Source organism: Hylobates moloch, unplaced genomic scaffold (assembly GCF_009828535.3).
Source record: "Hylobates moloch isolate HMO894 unplaced genomic scaffold, HMol_V3 SCAFFOLD_6, whole genome shotgun sequence".
NCBI lineage: Eukaryota > Metazoa > Chordata > Mammalia > Primates > Hylobatidae > Hylobates > Hylobates moloch.
This window is the reverse complement of record NW_026652281.1, coordinates 43,895,519-43,917,145: the sequence shown is the minus strand read 5'-3', so window position 1 is coordinate 43,917,145 and position 21,627 is coordinate 43,895,519. Positions and strand designations below refer to the sequence as shown.

The 21,627-nt window shown below is 33.7% G+C and overlaps 1 long non-coding RNA gene across 3 annotated transcripts in view; it reads right to left on the bottom strand.

Moving 5' to 3' along the window:
* The window catches only part of LOC131383722 (uncharacterized), a 292,980-nt gene extending 273,465 nt beyond the window's left edge, over positions 1 to 19,515 (bottom strand). For all 3 annotated transcript variants that reach the window (XR_009213960.1, XR_009213961.1, XR_009213962.1), the window contains exons 1-2: positions 19,415 to 19,515; positions 1,478 to 1,564 (exon numbers count right to left, since the gene is read on the bottom strand). This is a non-coding gene — a long non-coding RNA (uncharacterized LOC131383722). The remainder of the gene's footprint in view (positions 1 to 1,477; positions 1,565 to 19,414) is intronic.
* Between the last annotated feature and the right edge of the window lie 2,112 nt (positions 19,516 to 21,627).

Here is a 21,627-nt window from a genome sequence, read left to right as displayed (position 1 = left end):
ATGAATCTGAATAGACATTCTAGTCCTATAACCTCAAAGAACTGAATTGGGCCAACAATCTGAATGAGTGTGGAAGCAAATTCTTCCAAGAGGCTCCTGATAAGAGCCCAATCTGCCACCATCTTAATTTCCTTGTTAAATCAAGAGCAGAGAAACCTGCCAGGCCAACCTAAATTCTCACCCATATAAATATGTATTGTTTTAAAACACAAAATTTGTGATAATTTGTTATGGCATCAATAGAAATTTAATATAAATGATCCATAATCACCTTTTTTGCCAACCTGAGGCAAATTTAATCATCTGTTACTCTGCAACCTGTGTATTATCTTCATGCACATATTATTTTACTAGATCTTGTAACTTTTTTAAATGCCTTTCTTTCTTCCTAACTAGTCTGTGAGATCCTCAAGGGTCTCATTTATCTTTGAATAGTATAGCAGTTGATCTTTTGAAATAAATAGCAGAGTATTTAGTACTGCCCAAGTGGATTAATAATTCACCCATATATAAGAGGTTTAAATACACTGAAAGTAATCAAAGCTTAAGTAATTTTCCTTACTCATTGCAAAATATTCTGTCTCAACTGAGTTAGTAAAATATTTTTAATCTAAATGATACTGGTTTTCCCATATAAACTCAAAAATACTCAGAAAGCCTTTTGTATAAATCTTTTTCATATTTCTTAGAAAAAAATGCCTTGGACACTGATTCTTAAAATGTTTTTATGTCTATTTCTCTGTCTAATGGTGGAAATACGTTTCTCTGTAGAATAATTACATTTTGTATTCAAACACATCTTTCAGAAATATCAGTTGTGTGGCTATTTGATCTTAAAGGAATATTTCACAATGGTTTTCATAGCCGATAACATGATAATGTCATATAAAGTGTATATAATCATTAATCATTGTCAAAATCTCCAAACAAACAGAACTTCTATTACGCTCCCATACCATATCTTCCATAAGCTCCTTGACCTAGATTTCTTGTATTTGATATTATGCCTGGAGCTTGCTGTCACATGCAATACATGTAGACTAGGTAATGTGACCCTTATGTCAGTTATTCATAAATAACTTACAGCCCATGCTTGGTGAAATTAAACATTCAATAAATAGTAGTAAATATTGTTGTGGTTACTATAATTTATAATAATAATTAATCTTGTTTTTGGATTTACTTATAACTGTTTTATAGATACTATGTACTCTGGATATTTGACTCTGAAAAGCGGGACTTCTACGACCATGTTTGAAATGTGTTCTATCAGTTTACGGCTGTATAACAAATTGCTTCAAAAGATAATGGCTTAAAACACAACCTGCTTAATATAGTCCCCTTATTTGTGGGATAGGAATTCTGGCAAGGCTTGGGTGGCTGATTCTGCTGCTCCATGTGGTGTACACAGAAGTTATACAGTGGTATTGAGCTGGTAGGTAGGTTAGTCTAGAAAGTGAAAGATGGCTTCACTCACGTTTGGTGCTTTGGCAGGGATGGCTGGCAGGCTGGTCTTAGCTGATGCTATTAACTTGAGTGCCCATAGTAGCCTTCTTCATCATGGCTGTCGAAAGAAATTCGCCTTGTTAGATGGTGGCTCAGGAAGGTAAGAGCAAGTATTCAAGAAAACAAAGCAGAAATTACATGACCTTTTGAAAGAAAACTTCAAAATTTTCATGGCATACCTCCATTGTAATCTATTGATTGACATAGCTACAAGCTCACCCAGATTAAAGGTGTGGGGATATTCCATGGGAAAAGCATCAAAAAATTTGTAACTGTTGTTTAAAGCTCACATTATTGCATTCTGGGCAACACTCCTGTATCTGGTAAATTATCTACTGACAGTAAAAACAACACTTCAATTAAAACCGACTGTGTAATATCTATGATGTATAGTGAAAAAAAAGTGAAACTTTCTTCAATCATTTCAAATATTTAATTTGGATTTGTCTAAAAACACAACTGCAAGACAACATCAGGTATTCACATGTCATCCTATAACATTTTATATTAAATTCTTTTTAAAATATGCTATTTAAATATGCACTGGGTCTTCAAAGAGCTCATGAAAAATGCATATTGTGAAAAAAACTATGCATGGATTTCAAAATTTTCTTGCACCAGATTAAGCTCATTACTAACTTGTTACAACAAGTCTGAACAAGATCTAGTTGAGGCACTAAGAAGATGATGCTTAGGCATCAATTTAAAAAGAACTCCTATCAAAGCAACATTGATTCTGCTGGAATTGAAGCAAGGATAACATAAAAATTTACAGTGAAGCTGGGATGAAAGAATTGTGAAATCACTGACGCATTGCGAAAAGTGTACAGGGATAATGCCCTAAATAAACTGGTAATTTATACATGGAAAGCTTCTTTTAAGAAAAGGCAATGTTGAAGATGAAGCCTGATGTGGTTTGGCTGTATCTCGAACTTGAATTGTATCTCCCAGAATTCCCACATATTGTGGGAGGGACCGAAGGGGAGGTACATCATGGAGGCCAATCTTTCCTGTGTTATTTTCATGATAGTGAAAAAGTCTCATGAGATGTGATGGATTCATCAAGGGTTTCTGCTTTTGCTTCTTCCTTATTTTCTCTTGTCGCTGCCATGTAAGAAGTGCATTTCACCTCCCGCCATGATTCCGAGGCCTCCCCAGCCATGTGGAACTGTAAGTACAATTAAATATCTTTTTCTTCCCAGTCTCAGGTATGTCTTTATCAGCAGCATGAAAACGGACTAATACAGTAAATTGGTACCAGTAGAGGGGGATGTTGCTGAAAAGATACCTGAGAATGTGGAAGCAACTTTGGAACTGGGTAACAGGCAGAGATTGGAACAGTTTGAAGGGCTCAGAAGACAAGAAAATGTGGGAAAGTTTAGAAACTCCTGGAGACTTGCTGAATGACTTTGCCCAAAATGCTACTAGTGATATGGACAATAAAATCCAGGCTGAGGTAGTCTCAGATGGAGATGAGGAACTTGTTGGGAACTGGAGTAAAGGTGGCTCTTGTTATGCTTTAGCAGAGACTGGAGGCATTTTGCCCCTGCCATAGAGATTTGTGGAACTTTGAACTTGAGAAAGATGATTTACGGTACCTGGCAGGAGAAATTTCTAAGCAGCAAAGCATTCAAGAGGTGACTTGGGTACTGTTAAGGGCGTTCAGTTTTATAAGTGAAGCAGAGCATAAAAGTTTGGAAAATTTGCAGCCTATGTGATAGAAAAGAAAATCCCGTTTTTTCTGGGGAGAAATTCAAGCTAGCTGCAGAAATTTGCATAAGTAGCTAGGAGCCCAGTGTTAATCCCCAAGACCACGGGGAAAATGTTTCCAGGCCATGTCAGAGAGCTTCACAGCAGCCCCTCCCATCAAAGGCCTGGATGTCCAGAAGGAAACCGTGGTTTCATGGGCCAGGCCCAAGGTCCTTGTACTGTGTGCAGCCTAGATTCTTGGTCCCCTGTGTCCCAGCCCTCCAGTCAGGGTTGAAAGGAGCCAACGTGTAGCTTGGGCTGTGGCTTCAGAGGGTGGAAGCCCCAAACGTTGGCAGCTTCCACGTGGTGTTCAGCCTGCAGGTACACAGAAGTCAAGAACTGAGGTTTGGGAACCTCTACCTAGATTTCAGAAAACGTAAGGAAATGCCTGAATGCCCAGGCAAAAGTTTGCTGCAGGCACAGGGCCCTCATGGAGAACCTCTGCTGGAGCAATGCGGAAGGGAAATGTAGGGTCAGAGCCCCCATACAGAGTCTCTACTGGGGCACTGCCTAGGGTAGGTGTGAGAAGAGGGCCACCACCATCCTCCAGCCCCCAGAATAGTAGATCCACCGACAGCCTGCACGGTGCACCTGGAAAAGCCACAGATATTCAATGGCCAGACTGTGAAAGCAGCTGAGAAGAAGGCTGCACCTTGCAAAGCCACAGGGGTGGAGCTGCCCAAGACCATGAGAACTCACCTTTTGCATCAGTGTGACTTGGATGTGAGACCTACAGTCAAAGGAGGTCATTTTGGAGCTTTAAAATTTGCCTGCCCAGCTAGATTTTGGACTTGCATGGGCCCTGTAACCCCTTTGTTACAGTGCACCTGTATTTTGGCCAATTTCTCCCATTTAAAATGGCTGTATTTACCCAATATCTGTACCCTCATTGTATCTAGGAAGTAACTAGCTTGCTTTTGATTTTACAGGCTCATAGGTGGAATGGACTTGCCTTTTCTCAGATGAGACTTTGGACTGTGGACTTTTGGGTTAATGCTGAAATGAGTAAAGACTTTGGGGGACTGTTGGAAAGGCATGATTGGTTTTGAAATGTGAGGACATGAGATTTGGAGGGTCCAGGGGCAGAATGATATAGTTTGGCTATGTGTCCCCACCCAAATCTCATATTGAATTGTAATTCCCATAATCCCCACATGTTGTAGGAGGGACCAGGTGGGAAGTAATTGATTCGTGGGGGCAGGTCTTTCTTGTGCTGTTCTCATGATAGTGAATAAGTCTTATGAGATCTGATGGTTTTATAAAGAGGAGTTACCCTGCACAAGTTCTTTCTCTTTGCCTGCTGCCATCCATGTAAGATGTGACTTGCTCCCCCTTGCCTTCTGCCATGATTTTGAGGGCTCCCCAGCCATGTGGAACTGTCGATTAAACTACTTTTTCTTCCCAGTCTCAGGTATGTCTTTATCAGCAGTGTGAAAACAGACTCCTACAACAGGCCTCCAATAGTACAGATATAGTCCATTATTCCCGTAAAACCATTTCTGGTTAACTTCATACTGACACACAGCAGAAAACAACTAAAAAACTTACATGCACATATACACACACGTATATGTACACAGATATGTATATGTACACATATATGTATATGTGGGTAGTCACTATAGCTATAAATTAACGTTGAATAATTTCGAGTTCAATGTTTTAAGCACTATCAAGAAAAATTCAGTTGAACATCCAAACTGTCTTAAATGTTTATTTCCTAAAATTTTCTCTAAAATAGCAATTTTTTCTTGTTTAACATTATACAAACTAAGTACAACATTAGAGGCATATACAAGAAAGAAATATACATGGATATACATGTGGACATGCCCATCTGCACAAAAACAAACTTTCTGTATATATGGACTTACGGACATATATATAGAAACATACATATATATATACACACATACATATATATATATAGAAATACACACACATATACATATATACAAACTAAGTGCAACATTAGAGGCAGATACAAGAAAGAAATATACATAGGTATATATGTGGACATGCCCATCTGCACAAAAACAACTTTCTGTATATATGGACATATGGACATATATATAGAAACATACATGTATACACATATATACATATATACTAAGCACAACATTAGAGGCAGATACAAGAAAGAAATATACATGGGTATACATGTGGACATGCCATCTGCACAAAAACAGCTTTCTGTAAAAAATGGACATATGGACATATATACAGAAACATACATATATGGAAATATACATATATACACATTATATATGTATAAATATATATACACATATATGTATAAATATATACACATACATATGTATATATACATATATATGTGTATAAATATATATACATATATATAAATATATATACACATATATGTATAAATATATACACATATATTATATATGCATAAATATATACACATATATCATGTATGTATAGATATACCCATATATTACGTATTTATGTGTATGTTTCCACATATACGTGTGTATATATGTATGTTCTTATATAAGTCCATATGTCCATCAACAATTTATGTTACTGTCACCAAAGAAATAGAGAGATTAAAAGAAAGTGTACCAGAATATACTAAACTCTGGACAATGGACATATATATAGAAACATATATATATTGAACATATGGATATACATAAAGATAAATATATATTGTATGTATGTGTATATATGTATTTTATATATACACATATATATGTTTCTATATGTATGTCCATATGTCCAATATATATGTTTCTGTATATATGTCCATTGTCCAGAGTGAATATATTCTGGTACACCTTCTTTTAATTTCTCTATTTCTTTGGTGACAGTAACATAAATTATTGATAGCCAACAGTATAATATATTTAATTTAATATTTGTTTATGTAAACAATGATATAAGTTTTTTAATGTAATAATGTTATGAAACAATAATACAATGCCTCTGGGGTGCGGGTTATAACAGGAAAAGTATTAATAATAATACTGTTGAATAATACGCTTGAATATACTGTTGAATAATCTATATTATTATCTTTTAAATACAATGTATCTTTTATTATTTTAAATATATTTTACTGACTTTCTTTTTGTTTAATGAGTTGAATAAAACCTATATTATTATAGGTTATTCAACATATATTCAATATATAATTAATTATATATACTAGATACATTATTAATCATTAATATTAATAATGGATAACGTTGTTATTATGAATTATATAATACCTAATAATACTATTGAATATATAGTTGAATGACCTATAATAATATAATAATATAGGTCATTCAACATATATTCAATATATTATTTATAATAACCTATAATATACAATTATAGGTTATTCAACTACAGGCAACCGTATACTATAGGTCAAAAATATTAAGGGTCACTTCCTATAAATCATACTCAATATATAAATGGCCAATTGGTTAGTATTGTATCTGAGAACTAGAAGAAACTTTCAAGATCATTTGATTCATCCCTCATTTTCTTCAAAGTAGAGGTGATCTTTTAAAGTATTTCACAAATATGAAGTACTATTGACTCCACAGGCCTGTACTATCATAAGCTGCAATAATATTTATATAAAGATCACATAATTATTTTTTCATAAATTTGAAAGCAGACCCAAAATTGGAAATGCTAAATCAAAACCAGTCAATAAAAACAACAAGAACAAAGCAACATCTCTGATCTGGAACAATAGTTAACAAACTACCAAATAAATATTCAAAGTTATTTTCCTAGGAAAAAAAATAAGACATTTAAATTTATTAAACTGACATTTTTTGTGTGCATTATTTAAGTGGGTTTTTTTTACAACAAACATGCAGCATCGTACAAGATGTTAGCAAAATACTGAAACATATAAATTAAAACAAAGTTACCTTTTAAATGTAAAGATAAAATCAGTTCATCTTCAGTATCTGTATATTTATAATATACATTTTGTTTTTCTTTAGTTTTAAAAGTTGACAGATATAGTATCATATTTAGTAGCTTAGGAAATAAAGTTTGTAGTTATGATTTGTTCATGTTATATATCTCACTCATATTAACCAATAATTTTACCTTATTTTAAAATCAAGTTTATGATACATTTTGAAATATTTAAAATCCTTTATGATGTAAGACAGTGGAATACTAAAGTAACTCGAACTTTTTTCTATTCACCTGTGAGAAGAAAATCCAAATTTTAATCTTAGTTCTCTCATAGTGATGTAGGGTCAATGTATTTAACTTCTTTGCCCCTCAGTTTCTATATCTTTAGAAAATTGATAATATTAGGAAAGACATTAAAATGTTTTAATAAAGATTCAGCAAGTGCATACAATTGCTAATGAATAATACACTTAAACTATCTAATATGAGACAAAATAACTCGGCTCTGGGAATAAGAAATGCCTGGACATGTATCTGGAGGAATCTTTTGCAACAAATTATCCAACATTATTATAATTCATCAGGAACCATGAGTGCCCTTGAATTTTAATTCTTTTCTGTAGCTAATCAGAATCCGGGAGAAAAAAATGAAGCCTCATGGCTCTACTCAGAAAGTAACAATAAATAATCCAGCTCAGGACAGAGATGCCAGGGCATATTTGTGGTATAAAAATGCAACAGGTAAGAGCTCAATGACAAGATTCTAGTGAGAGAGGATTAACAGGTTTTCCACCCACAGTCATAGATTTGTTCACCTCCATTACCTCCCCCCACCTTACCATCAAAACACAGTTAATTTAATATAACTGTTTTCTCAGGTTGGAGATTGTCCCGTAATTTGCTTTTAGTATGATATATATATATTTTACAAATATGATTATGGTGAACAATCAGATAGACAGTACTTGTGTTTCTCAGAATCACAGGGGGTAAAAGGTGGCCCTATAATAATTTCAGTATATATAAACCAGAATGTTAAGTGTTGGTCCAACATGTGGAAAGCATAAAAAAAGCTGAGGAATGTATTATTTTTCTCATATTTCAATGGGCAGAAACTCTAGAATGGAAAGCAATTGAGACAATGCTGGCACAGTCATCTCAGGACTCTGAGTCAGTTCTTAGCTATCACAGCTCTGGTGTCCCAGGAAAATTCTGATAGAAATATCTAAACTTACCATGACAGCAATTTCATAGTGCCAGAGAAGAAACCCTGTACTCAAGAGAAGAGTGATAAAAAGTAGGAAATGTCTGTAAATGGAAAGAACTTGAGTTTTAAAAAAAATTATCTGAAAGTTGGAAATAAGCAGAAGAAATTCCTCAGTGTTCTTTCATTGTGGTTGTGAGTTTGAACCTTTGATTTATTTTATATTGACTGGACTATTCCGCAACTCTGTAGGATTGAGTTTAACTTGCAGATTTTTGTCTGGAAAAGATGCAAGTAATTAATTTGGATGGGAAAGATAACCCCAAGATTAGGACATTAAACAGGTTTGCATCTAACCCAACAATTTTATGCTAAATTGATCATAAATACCCAGTTCCTCAAATATTCTTTGAACTTATGTGTGTGTGTGTTTTAAATATATTTTACTGGTTTTCTTTTTGTTTAATGAGTTGAATAAAACCTTAGACACACATTCATTTTATATTTGCATGAGAGTTACAATGTTACTATTTTGAAAATTATACTTTGTATCTCTCTTGGCAGAGGATGAAAAATATCTAGCCAGACATATGCTAGAAAACTAAAACTATTTATTATGTGAGTATTCAAGGAGAAGGAGGAAAGAGTTCTTATTTGTTAATCAGCTCTTGTGCTCTTCATTATTGTGAAGAGTCTGGGCCATTGTCAAGTAGGAGGATTGGAAGAAGCAAGAAGAACTAAATTGATGCACATTAAAAACAGCTGAGCCAGAGAACTGACAGGTGAAATAATGGAGAACCTTATAAGCTGTAGCCCAGTGGGAGGGTCATTATTTCTTTATTGAAATTGTTGAGAAGATTTTGGAATACTTGTGATACAACAGAAATAAAAAGATTGACAGTAATGGCCAAAAGAGACTATTAAAGGATTGTGTTGTACTTAATGAGAATATATTTTTGTGTATTTTTGTGAAGAAACTAACCACATAAAGACATATGTAGTTTTTCTTTAAATATGTTAAAGCAACTTCTCAAGATAGAATATTTGTGAGCATGTTGTCCAAAGTTTCATTTAAATTTGCCACTAGGGAAATATACTTCTAAAAAAGACATTCAAAATTTTATATTTAATAGAGAATTTTGTAGGGGAAAAAAAGGTACTAGATTAACATAGTTACAAGAGGGGAAGAATTTGCTAATATTATTAGCATAGCAAAAAGACTGGTTAAAGGATCTTGTGACTTTAAATATCTGATTTGAGGATTTGGGGCTGAGAACAAGCACAATAGCTGTCCCGGTTATAATCTAACCTCCCAGAAGTTTCTGTTCATCACTTCTAACAGTCAAATTGGCTCCAGATTATCTTCCAGAAAATCATTCAAATTATTTTATTCAAAATGATCGATAACATAACATTGGCTTTTTCTCAGGGTTAGCAAAATCTATGTATTATTGTGATAGCTTACTGGACTTTGTATGTGTTAAATGTAGATTAAGTGCTTAATACATTGCCTGACAGTAAACATTCAAAAAACAACAACAAAAAAAATTAATTATTTCCTATGAATGAAACAAACATAAGTACTAAGTATGAATTGAATAATAATTATAAAATTATAAACAAATGATAAGATTTGAGGCACACACTCTAATTTTACAATTTACCTATTCATCATTAACTCTAAAATCAAACAGTTATTTGATAAAAATTATTTTAATTACTCCCCCAACTATTTCAAGGTCACCCTGGGCAACAGGCCATATTTATTTCTTGGCACCATAGCTTCCAAGAGGCTTTCATAAGCTGATTCCTACTCTGTTAGATATCAAATGTCTTCCACTCCTTCTCCAGCTCACTATTTCTCAATTCTCACATTCTGTACAGTTTTCAACACCTATTTCACAAACCTAGCATTTCAGATAAGTGCTTCCTATCATCCAGCCTCAAGCAATTTCTTGCTTCTCTGATGTTCCCTGGCACCTTTTCTTACATTTTCGCTGACAGGCATTGCTTGCTACCATGTATTAAACATATTTATATCCTTCCTTCCCTATTGGGCCTTAACCTCCTTTTATACATTTCATTTTCTAAATGATTGCATCTTAATTTTGCTTTGTTTCCTGAATCAATACTTTGCATCCATATTGTATAGTTAAGATTTTGCTGAACAGGAAAAGCTATCAGACTTCCTCTGCATTCTGCTAAGAATGATGTGTGATGTGGTCATCCATCTCCACCACAAAAGTGGCAGTTATAGCTGCGTCTGTTCTTCTTTCTGGTTTACAGAAGAATACAGCCCTGGTCAGCTAACGGTGACAATGGAAGGATGGTAGCAATTGGATGTACCTGTAGTCCTAAAAATTCTTGATAGGATCTTCTTCTCCACAGGTCAGAGGGCTGGAAGTTCATTATATTTTACAATCACATGCCCCTAAAGCAACCACAACTTTTCAAGCAAGGAGCAGTATTTCTTCTTGCTTATAGACTGCTCTGCACAGAGTTTCAAAAACAGGGACCAGAAGCACTATCTATGCCTCATTACCATTTAAATAGGCTGATCAATGAGAATTAGCATGTAATTTGAATTACAACACCCACCTCCTGCTTCTTAGAAGTGTTGGTCCTCCAACCTTTTTTAAGTAGTTGCTACATTTTCCAGAGAGGATTCCCTCTTCAAATCTAAAAGCAGGTGTATGCCTGTGTTTTGGTGTAACAATTTGAATGGAGCCATTGATCCCTGATTCTGCCCAAACTTCATCTACATCCAATATAATCTATTGTCCTATTAAAACATAAAATTTGTAATAGCCACCTCAGCCAACTCATTACAACGAATATTTTGATTCAATGTCACTCTTAGTTTTAAGTCTATACTTTCACCACATCAATTTAACCAGCAGACCTACAGCTATATTATCATGTCTCCATGTAGGCGAATATACTGACAGGACCTAATTAACACTTACGGTAGAACTATTTTATAATTTCACACACTTTGTCAGCTTTATTTATGTAGACGACCACTTCGAATATTTTTGAACTGCAAATTTTCCTATGTATATGGTGAAGATAGCAAAGAAGTACTTTCTAGGATGCAGTTGTGATTGCCAGTCACCGGTATGTACTCTGGAACTGTAAGGAATTTCCAGCTGAGAGCTCGGAGATTATTATTTAATATTCAGATGACATAAAATTCTCTCCTTTCAACTAGTAACTCTTTTGATCCTCAAGTAACTTTCCAGCTCTAGGAATACATAATTTTGATGTAGTTGAAAAGGGAATGATAGTGTTAGGCAGACATATCCAATTCTGTAGGGTCTGGGGTTCATAAAATATTTTTATATCTGTGTTCCAATATTGTATTTTTTGTTCTATTATAGTATTTTCATTTAAAAGTGCCATTTATTCTTATTGAATGTTCTCTCTTCCTCAAATATCCAAAGTCTCCTTGGGACATAGTAGACTTTGTCTTTTTTATGTTACTATATCGTCATATGATAGTGTACTATCATAGTCCTGGATCACAGTTAGCATCCACTACATATGAGTTGAATGAATGCACAATGGTATTTCCAAGTGGTAACCTGAATAGGTTTTCATTCCCTATTAAACTCCATCAATTCCCTAGGCTACTCCAAATAAACATATTATACATAAAAAAAATCAAGATTGGTTTGGATATGCAACCTCAGGGAAATTTCCATAGTCTTATTTTTCCATCCAGATTGCTACTCGCAGACTCTGCTGTGTAGCAACAAATAAATAAATAAATAAATAAATACATGAAAACTGTACAGCCAGCAGAAAAATTAAAGAGGATTCCAATGATGTCATCAAATGGTATAGTGCTCTCTAGAGCCACTTTTAAGATGATTACGATTTGGAATTCATAGATCTCTTATTTGGAAATGTGTAGGTTGAGGACCCAGTCCTCAAATAGATGTTTATTGGGAATTATTTTAACTTTAAATATTAAATAATTATAGGCTATATTTCCTGTGCATCTATAGTTATTTAAAAATTTAAATAATTAGATAGATAGAATATAAAACCATTTTGGTTATCAAAATTTTTTTTATGCTTTTCTTTTCATACAGAAATGGTACACTATTTAGTTTCTGTAATACTCTTGTGTTTGCAAGGATTTGGGATGATAGTATTTATAGGATTATTCAAGGTGGCAAGAAAGCAGTAACATCAAAAACAAGAAAGTAGGAAGATTTATTTGGATTTTTTTGCTGAAACATACTTTTTAATGGTGATATAGCCAATGAATTTAATTAAAGTATGAGCTATTTTCTAATTTTATTGACCCATTATTTTGTGTAAACATTCACACACAAATTGAATTATATTTCCTATATGTGCCCTAAGGTCCCAGTCATGTTTCCATGTTCAGGCTACAATCACTCTCAAGAAATTCTTTCTTCAGTAACCTTAGAAAACTAATTTAACCATCATATGCTCAATGTATTTTTCTCTAATCTCATCAGGTAAATACATTTTCTTGCTCCTCTGAATTCCCCCTTTTAAAATATATATACTCTCCTTTGAACTGAAATAATTGTCTATCTCATGTAAAACTTTATTATAGGCATCATTATGTTCCCTTTTGATGTTCTCCCAGAGGGCAGGATGCATCAGTTAATCGCCTTTATATTTTGGAGCCTCTAGTTGACAAGTATTTTTGAAAGAGTTAATGAGAATTTACATTTACATCCCAAAATATCTATCTGGGTTTCCCAACATTCACACTAATCATTCAAAACTTGTGAAATGGAGAGACAGAAGAAAAAAGAGAGAGGAATAGAATGGAGGGGAGGGAGGAAGGGGGGGAGGGGGGGAGAGAGAGAGAGAGAGAGAGAGAGAGAGACAGACAGAGAGACAGAGAGACTCATACTTCTGACTTTGCCCAATTTAAATGTTTCATATTGTACTGTGCTGGAAATAAAGTTCATGCCAGCAGGTTCAAAGTTTTAAATTATTGGAAATAATTGTTATCCTAAGGAACTACTATATATACGGTCAGAATGGTAAAATGATTTTTGTTAGAAATCACATTTAAATTAAAGTCATTTATTATGGAGGTAGTCTGTACTCTGGAAGTGCTGAATATAGTACTTAGTCAGCTGGAGATCTAACCCAATTTATTTCTTTACTAGCAGTCAGTCTGGAAGTAGCAGAATATCTGGGGACTCATTGTCTGAACCAAGAATAAAATTTGTTGCTTTTTTTTAAAACCCAATGCTAAAACACAGTCACTATTTTTTATAGCTCTTATTATTCCTATATATTTATATAGCTCATATAAAATTTTACAGTAAATTATTAACTAATAATATGAAATAAATTATTAATTTTAAGGATTGTGAAAAATTACCACTGATGGTGAACAGAGGAAAATCCATGGAGGACAAATTGATATAGCCAGAGTTATTTTTTTCCTCTTCTAAAATCAATACCATTTTTATATATCTGTAGCTAAACATAAAAAAAATTTTAACTTAATTGTGTTAAAAGTATGATAATCCTTTCTGTAACTTGAGAAAATTTAATCTAAATAAACGTCAGCTGTTCTACTGTTAGGGTATGATATTAGCTATTCTAGAGCTATTTCCTCAATTTATCGGTAAGAATTTATGTAAATATGTAAACTGTAGTGTAGTTTAGAGATAGGTTGTGATTTATTTATTTAGGACTCTTACAAAGTTTAAAATTGTTGGAGAGGGCAGAAGAATATGAAGAAAATGAGTTAAAAACAAACCAAAACAAATAAACTAATAAAAATAATGGCATTATTTATAAATGTTACCATATCAAAATGAAAATATGCCTCCATTAACCTATGGATTATTTTTCTCCATAAGTATGTTAAAGCCTTTAACTATTACTGAATCAGCAATTTAACAGATTTAATCACACAAGAGGATGTAGTCAGCCTTCTATGATTGATAATACAATGACTTACCTTCATTTTTTCATCAATATTTTAGGAAAATGACAGCAAACAAGTAACAGCATAATAACAAAGAAGACGACCATACACATATACTCACATGCATTTTTTTCTCTCTACACACAAAAATCTGACAAAAATCTGCTCAAAACCCATGGACTACATCACTTCTGCGAGGTAACTTTCTAAAGCAGATAAAAAATGCCTTAGTATGACAGACGCCTCTCAAATATGCATAAAAGAGATAGAATTTTTCTCTTTTGCTCATTAGTTCATTAATATTCAGTATATCTCCATTTTTCAGAAGATAAGGGGATCCATGAGGACATGTGTACTCGTTTCCTTTTAGTATTGCCCAGCTCAAGTTGTCATATATGCAAAGCACTCAGTAATTAAGTTTAAAGAAATAGCTTTCTTTGTAAACAAATCTGTTATTAAAATAAATTTAACTATTTTATTTATTTTTAATCTATGTTTGCTACAGATATAAGGAAATTAAGATAAAAATGTAACTTATTATTGTCCTAACAAGTGATGACTTCTGCTAAAGTTTTTGTATTAATAGGTGCACATTTTTCCATAACATTTAGAAAAATGGGACTGTACACTTTTGTAATTGCCATTTCTCACTCGTTTTTATCTGCAGTTTCTCATTTCAAAATATAAACATGCATTATCACTTTAAATTCTACAGTGTGTTTAATCTATATTTTATCATTTTTAATACTGTGATTAACAATATTTTGCTTATATAGGATTATACTTAATTATTTCCTCATGATGAATTCACTAAAGTGAATTTAGGGTCCAACATGTAAGAAACTTGGAAGTCATCAAACATGTCCTAGATGCAAAAAAAAAAAAAAAGGACAGCAAACTGAAAATAAGCAACTCTACTTAGATTCCTCAGAGAATTGAGGTCACAGAGCAAATTGTTGTCCATCCCCACCAAGCTGGGGGGACAGAGAGGTAGATATAGAGAATCACATTTCATTAGAGCAAAAGTCCAGAAAGAGAAACCACAGTCGGAGCCAGACCAGGACAGGAGAAAAAGAAAGAAAAAAGAAAAAGAAAAGAACTGTAACTAATGAATTGCTGGAAGTTCCGTATATGCTGTAAACCAAAAATAAATTTTCAAGTGCTCCTCTCAGCCAAGGACATTCCAAAGTTAACCTGAAAAACTAGTTCAGACCATGATGGCAAGGGATAGCTGGACATGCCTCATTATACTCTCCTCCCTTTTGGAATTACTGATAGAACAGGCTCTTGATGTCTGATAAGAAACATTTACAGTCTATTCTCTGTGAAGCCTGCTAAGTGGAGGCTTCATCTGCATGATAAAACCTTGCTTGGTCTCTACAATCCCTTAGTGTAATCCAGACATTTCTTTCTATTGGTAATAACTCTGACAAGCAATTGCTAATCATAAAATATTTAAATCTACCTGTGACATGAAAGCCCCTGCTTCCAGTCAGCCTGCCTTTCTGGACCAAACCAGAAATAGGTACCATACATGCAAGGTACATCTTACATGTATTGATGTTGCATATCTCCCTAAAATGTGTAAAACCAAGCTGTACCCCAACCACCTTGGGCACATGTTGTTAGGACATCCTGAGGCTGTGTCACTTGGCAAAATAAACTTTCTAAATTGATTGAGACCTGTCTCAGATACTTTTGGTTTACAATACAAAATGAGTCTTAAAATTTTGGTGGGGCCCCATCTTAAGAAGGTCACCACATTTGTGTCTGTTTTGCCTCCAAGAGCTCTACCAGGTTGACTCAGTGAAGAGCAGATAAAAAGCCCCAATACCATGTCTCTGTCACTGGGAGGGAAAAAGCAGCCATTTTGAAATAAACTCAGAGCTTCTCTTTTCCTTAACAAAGCCTGCATTCAAGGGAAAGGATTTTACTAAACACAAATTGAGTGGGGTTTTCCCAAGCCTAAGCAACTTGGGGAAAGGAAAATACTCAACCCCAGCCCACCCTAGGCATCCATGTGAAGGAAGATACCCATCTCCATCCCTCTCTAGTCTTCCTGTCCCACTTACGGAGAAGACAAAACAAAATACAACCAAATAGCTGGGCACTAATGAATAAACAGTCTTACTGAAAGACTGAGATCTAATCACAGAACTGTAGTATACTTCCCCTCATCTCACACCTTACAACTATATCAATAGGCTTCTGTATAATAATAGAAGATTACAACTAAAAAAATTGCAAGTATCAGGCTACTTAAATTTCTTTGGAAACTCAAAGAAAAAAAGGGAAACAAAAACAAGGACATCAGAGGAAATTTCAGCCTCTGATACCTGTAGCTGTAGCGAATGGTAAACACAGACTAACTCCTAGCCAGCAAAACATAAAACTTCACACTAAAGACCTTTATACCTCAGTTCCTTTTACCTAGTACATCATATCCTGCTTTCAGTAAAAACAACAAAAAAATCAAAAAGCATACTAAGACACAAAAGACATAGTTTTTAGAGAAAAGACAAACGTCAGAGCCAGATTCAAAAATGGCAGAGATTCTAGAGTAGTTAGCCTAGCTACTTAAAATAATTATGATTAATATCCTAATGGCTCTAATGAAAAAAAAAAAAGAACCACATGCCAGAGCAGATGGGTAATGTAAGCAAAGAAATGGAAACCCTAAGAGACAAAAGGAAATGCTAGAAATAAAAAATACTGTAGGAGAAATTAACAATGCATTTAATGAGCTCATCTGTAGATTGGACATGGCCAAGGAAATATCAATTAGCTTAAAGACATGTCAACAGATACTTTCAAAACTGAAATGCAAATAGAAAACATTTAGAAAGATGAAACAAAATATTCAAGGACTGTGGGAACAATTACAAAAAGTGTAACGTATGCATGTAGGAATATTAGGAAAAGAGAGACAAAATAAATATTTGAAGGAATAACGACCTAGAATTTTTATTAAAATTAATGACATCAAACCACAGATCCAGGGGGTCCAGAGAACATGAAACAGGACAAATATCAAAATATCAATAATGCAGAAAATCAAAGATAAAGTCTTGAAGGAAATCAGAGATAAAAACACCTTATCTATACAGGATGAAGAAAACACTGTATCTATATAGGATGAAGGATAAGAATTACAGTGAATTTCTCATTAGAATGCCAAACAAAAAGAGTGTGTACCCTATTGATGTCTCAATTTTCACTTCATGTATCTCTTTTTTTTTTTTTTTTTTCTGAGACAGAGTCTCACTCTGTCACCCAGGCTGGAGTGCTGTGGTGCAAACTCTGCTCAATTCAACCTCTGCCTCCCGGGTTTAAGAGATTCTTTTGTCTCAACCTCCTGAATAGCAGGGATTACAGGCATGTGCCACCATGCCTGGCTAATTTTTGTATTTTTAGTAGAGATGAGATTTTATCATTTTGGCCAGACTGGTCTCAAAATCCTGGCCTCAAGCGATCCATACATTTAGGCTTCTCAAAGTGCCAGAATTACAGGCGTCACCCATCATGCCTGGCCCATTTATCCCATTTTTAAATAGCTGTTTAAAGATTTCTATCTAGGATGAGTTACTTGACTCTCCCTTAGTTTTTGCTTTTTGTCATTCTCTTGTGAATCATCTTAATTTTCTTACCTATTATTGCTTCAAGCCCTTTCACCTGACAGAGGAAGAAAAAAAAAAGATATATGTATACACACATGTGTATATATACTGTGTGTGTGTATACATAAACACACACACACTATATATATAGACACATATATATAAGCACACACACATATGCATACTCACACACACACACTACACAGACATATATATAAAGTGTGAAACCTGGCCCCACTATCCACCATCCATTTACTTAATTGTTCTCAACTATATACCCATATAGAAGTATGAGAATTATTATCCTGCTCCCCTAAGGGAAACAATTTTATCAACTGAAGTTTGGTTGTTAAGTACAATTTCTTTTATCTTTATTTTTACAGACTCTATTTATTTCCAAAGTTATATAGGTAAGCACCATTTTCCCAACCCTCTTCAGTAGGGTAATTTTATGCATTTATCATATATTTATATTTTGTCAAATTTTGCATTCCAATCTGGGATCCTCCTACTTACTAAGTGGTTATATTTTCCTAATTTGGGTGCATTAAGATTAACTCTATATACTATATAGTTCTACGGGTTTTGACAATAGGAATAGTGTCATATACTCCCTAATACAGTATCACACAGAATAATTTCACCACCTTAAAGTATCCTTGCTTCATTTACTTAACAATCTTTCCCTCCCTCAATTCCCTGGCAACTAGTGATCATTTAACCATCTCCTTAGTTTTTTATTTTTCAGAATATCATGTAATTGGTATGATACAATATGTAGCCTTTTAAATGGCTCTTTCACTTAGTAATATGACTTTAAGATTCCTTCATGTCTTTTTATGGCTTACTAGGTCATTTTCTTCAAATATTGTTGAATAATATTCTGCTATATGAATATGTCACAGTTTGTTAATCCATTTACCCACTGAAAGGCATCTTGGTTGTTTCTAGCTTTAAGTGACTATGTGTAAAACAGCTACAAATATCTGTTTGCTGGTTTTGTATTAGTCATATAAATCCTTTTGCCACCAAACAGAATATTGACAATTGATTTGTATTCCTAATTATTAAAAGTGTTTTAGTTAGGGTATGTAAAATTAGTATCTGAATATTGTATAATTATAGTAAATCCTTCAAGACGATTATTTTATAGAAAGCAATATAGAGTTAATTGATGAAAAACAATTACTACTTTGGAAACTTTTGAATATAAATTTTACAAACTATGTCTGCTTTGGAATTTTTTACATGCCACCTTAACAATACCTGTTCTTCAAAATATCCTTCCTGAAAGCCAGACTTATATATTATTGCATTTATCATGGTGGATCCAAGGAAAATGATTGGGTCAGGCTTTGTCTTAGGGTTGCCAGCATTAAACATATGAAGTTATTATAACCAAGGTCTACAAAAAGTCATAAAGAAGCAGACTTGAGAAAAATGAAGGGAGCCTGTGAAAGTTACTGTACTATTTGTTCACTACGAAGAGGTTGGGGAATGATCACTGACCTCTAAGTAACAGAGAATGGAACTCATCTTTCACTTCTGAATGAGCTCCTTGCTGTAATTGATGGCATCTCCTGAAATGGCTGTGATCATTAAGGCTCCAGTGACTGAATTAAAAGAAAATGAAGGATGCAGATGGCTGTAATAAAGCAGGAAAATGCATTTCTTCCTGGTGACAGATACAACTGATCATTTTACAAGGAAGTGCTTTACTAAAAGTGTTTCAGCTATGTAGTTCTCAGGGAAAATGAAGAGTAATGTAAAAATTGGACAAGATGAAACTGGCTGTTTCATTCCAGATATTGACTGCACAAGTCACTTTCAATAAATCAGCTGCTTGTTGCACCTAAGACAGCAGTTTGTTAATATTATGAGATGCTACAAAATGTTCTCTTTGGTTAGGCAATCTTTGAGCATCACATGATGAACTTAAAAGTTTTATTTTTTATTTACTATATGTTTTTCGAATTATCAACACTTGAAGTACTAGACATATTTATTTGGAAACAACTTTGATTATCTAAAAGATTCAAGGGTCAGCAATCTGTTCCTGTAAATATCCAGATAATACATATTTTAGATCTTTGTGGGCAATATAGTCCCTGAAACAACTGCTTAACTCTGTAGTTGTAAGGGGAAAGCATATGCAGGCAATGATAAAAGAACGGGTATGACTGTGTTTCAATAAAACTTTACAAAAACAATGTACAACTGGATTTGGCCTTCATACTGTAATTTGTGAATCTGTAATCTAAAAAATCTATTCAGCATACCAAATGATGTTGTGAATAACAACAATTAGAAATCTTAAAAGCTTTCTACACTGAAATAAATAAAATGCTAAAGCTAAATATTTTAGTCTTCTACTAGAAATAGGGATATGAGCATTTATAGCATTTAAATAAATACAGAATACTGTTTTAAAGGAACCACAGGTTAATGACAACCTGTATTTTTCAGCCATGAGAAAAAAAAACACTTTCATATTAAATGGAGTTTTAATAAATATAGTTTTTTTTGGTTTGTTTGTTTTTTAGCTTGAAGAGATTCTTTGTGTCATACTCTGAAAAGATTACTCTGAGAGTCAGAATTGTTCATTCTATTATTTCCTAGACATTGACTTACCACCTTCACACTTCCCCTTTCAGTACCTAAATTAAGAGAAGCACTCCTCTCTTTTGTCAAGTTCAAAGATGTTCGTGAACTGTCTCATTTTTGGGATTCAACTTCTTAGAAATCCTTTAGTTCTTCCCCAGGGCTGAGGAGATAACAGCTGTCTTTTGCTTTGATTATGTAGTTCCTTATCCATCAGGAATCTCTTTAGTTTAATTCAAAAAAAGCTGAGTTCTCCCCTGGTAGCCACCTTGCCCATCACTACCTCAATGGTAAGTGAGAAAAGATGGTAAGGTGTTTTCAGTCTAGAAATCTTTGTTGGGTCAAAAGTTTAAAACCTTTTCCCAAGAAGCGTGCTGGAAACCTAAAAATGCTATTTTGAAGTATTTATGAAATGCTAGTTTGTCAAAAAAGTAATCATAAATACTGCTTTGGAAAAAGTATAGAATAAAAACCTGTTTTTCATCTGGTTTTAATGTTAGAAGCTTCCATCAAACATTGATGTTTACTTTCCAAGAAAGGTATTTAACAACCTACATGGGTTCAAGGTGTACAGACCGTAATTTAATCTTTTGAAACATTATTGCATATGAACTTAAAAATACCCTTTTGGTACAATAGCTATCAATTTTTGAATAAATCATTTGTAAAAAAATTTTAGAGCAAAAAAATGATTTTAGATTATGGGCTAGCTAGATTATCAAGGCCTCTTTTAGCACATATTCTCTCTAACAGTCCAAAATGCACAATGTGTAAATTCCAGTCATCTAACTTCTGGCTTTGCAGAACACAGAATACTAACCTGTTAAAATTCCAAGAACTGGTATTCAAACATTACATCAACAAAATACCATTTTTCTCATTACAAATCTTAATGGGTTAGTTACAGAAAACACACAAAGTAACAACATCATAAATTTTAGAGACTATTATTACTGATACATAGTATAATACATTTAATTGTAAGAGATAATAGAACCAAGTCCCTCTGGAAGCAAAAAAAAAAAATCATTGGGGATGTATTCTATCTACATTATAATGATTTCTTTTGTCTAAATCTAGTTACATGAAATTAAATGAGGTAATGACTGTGGAAATAAGTG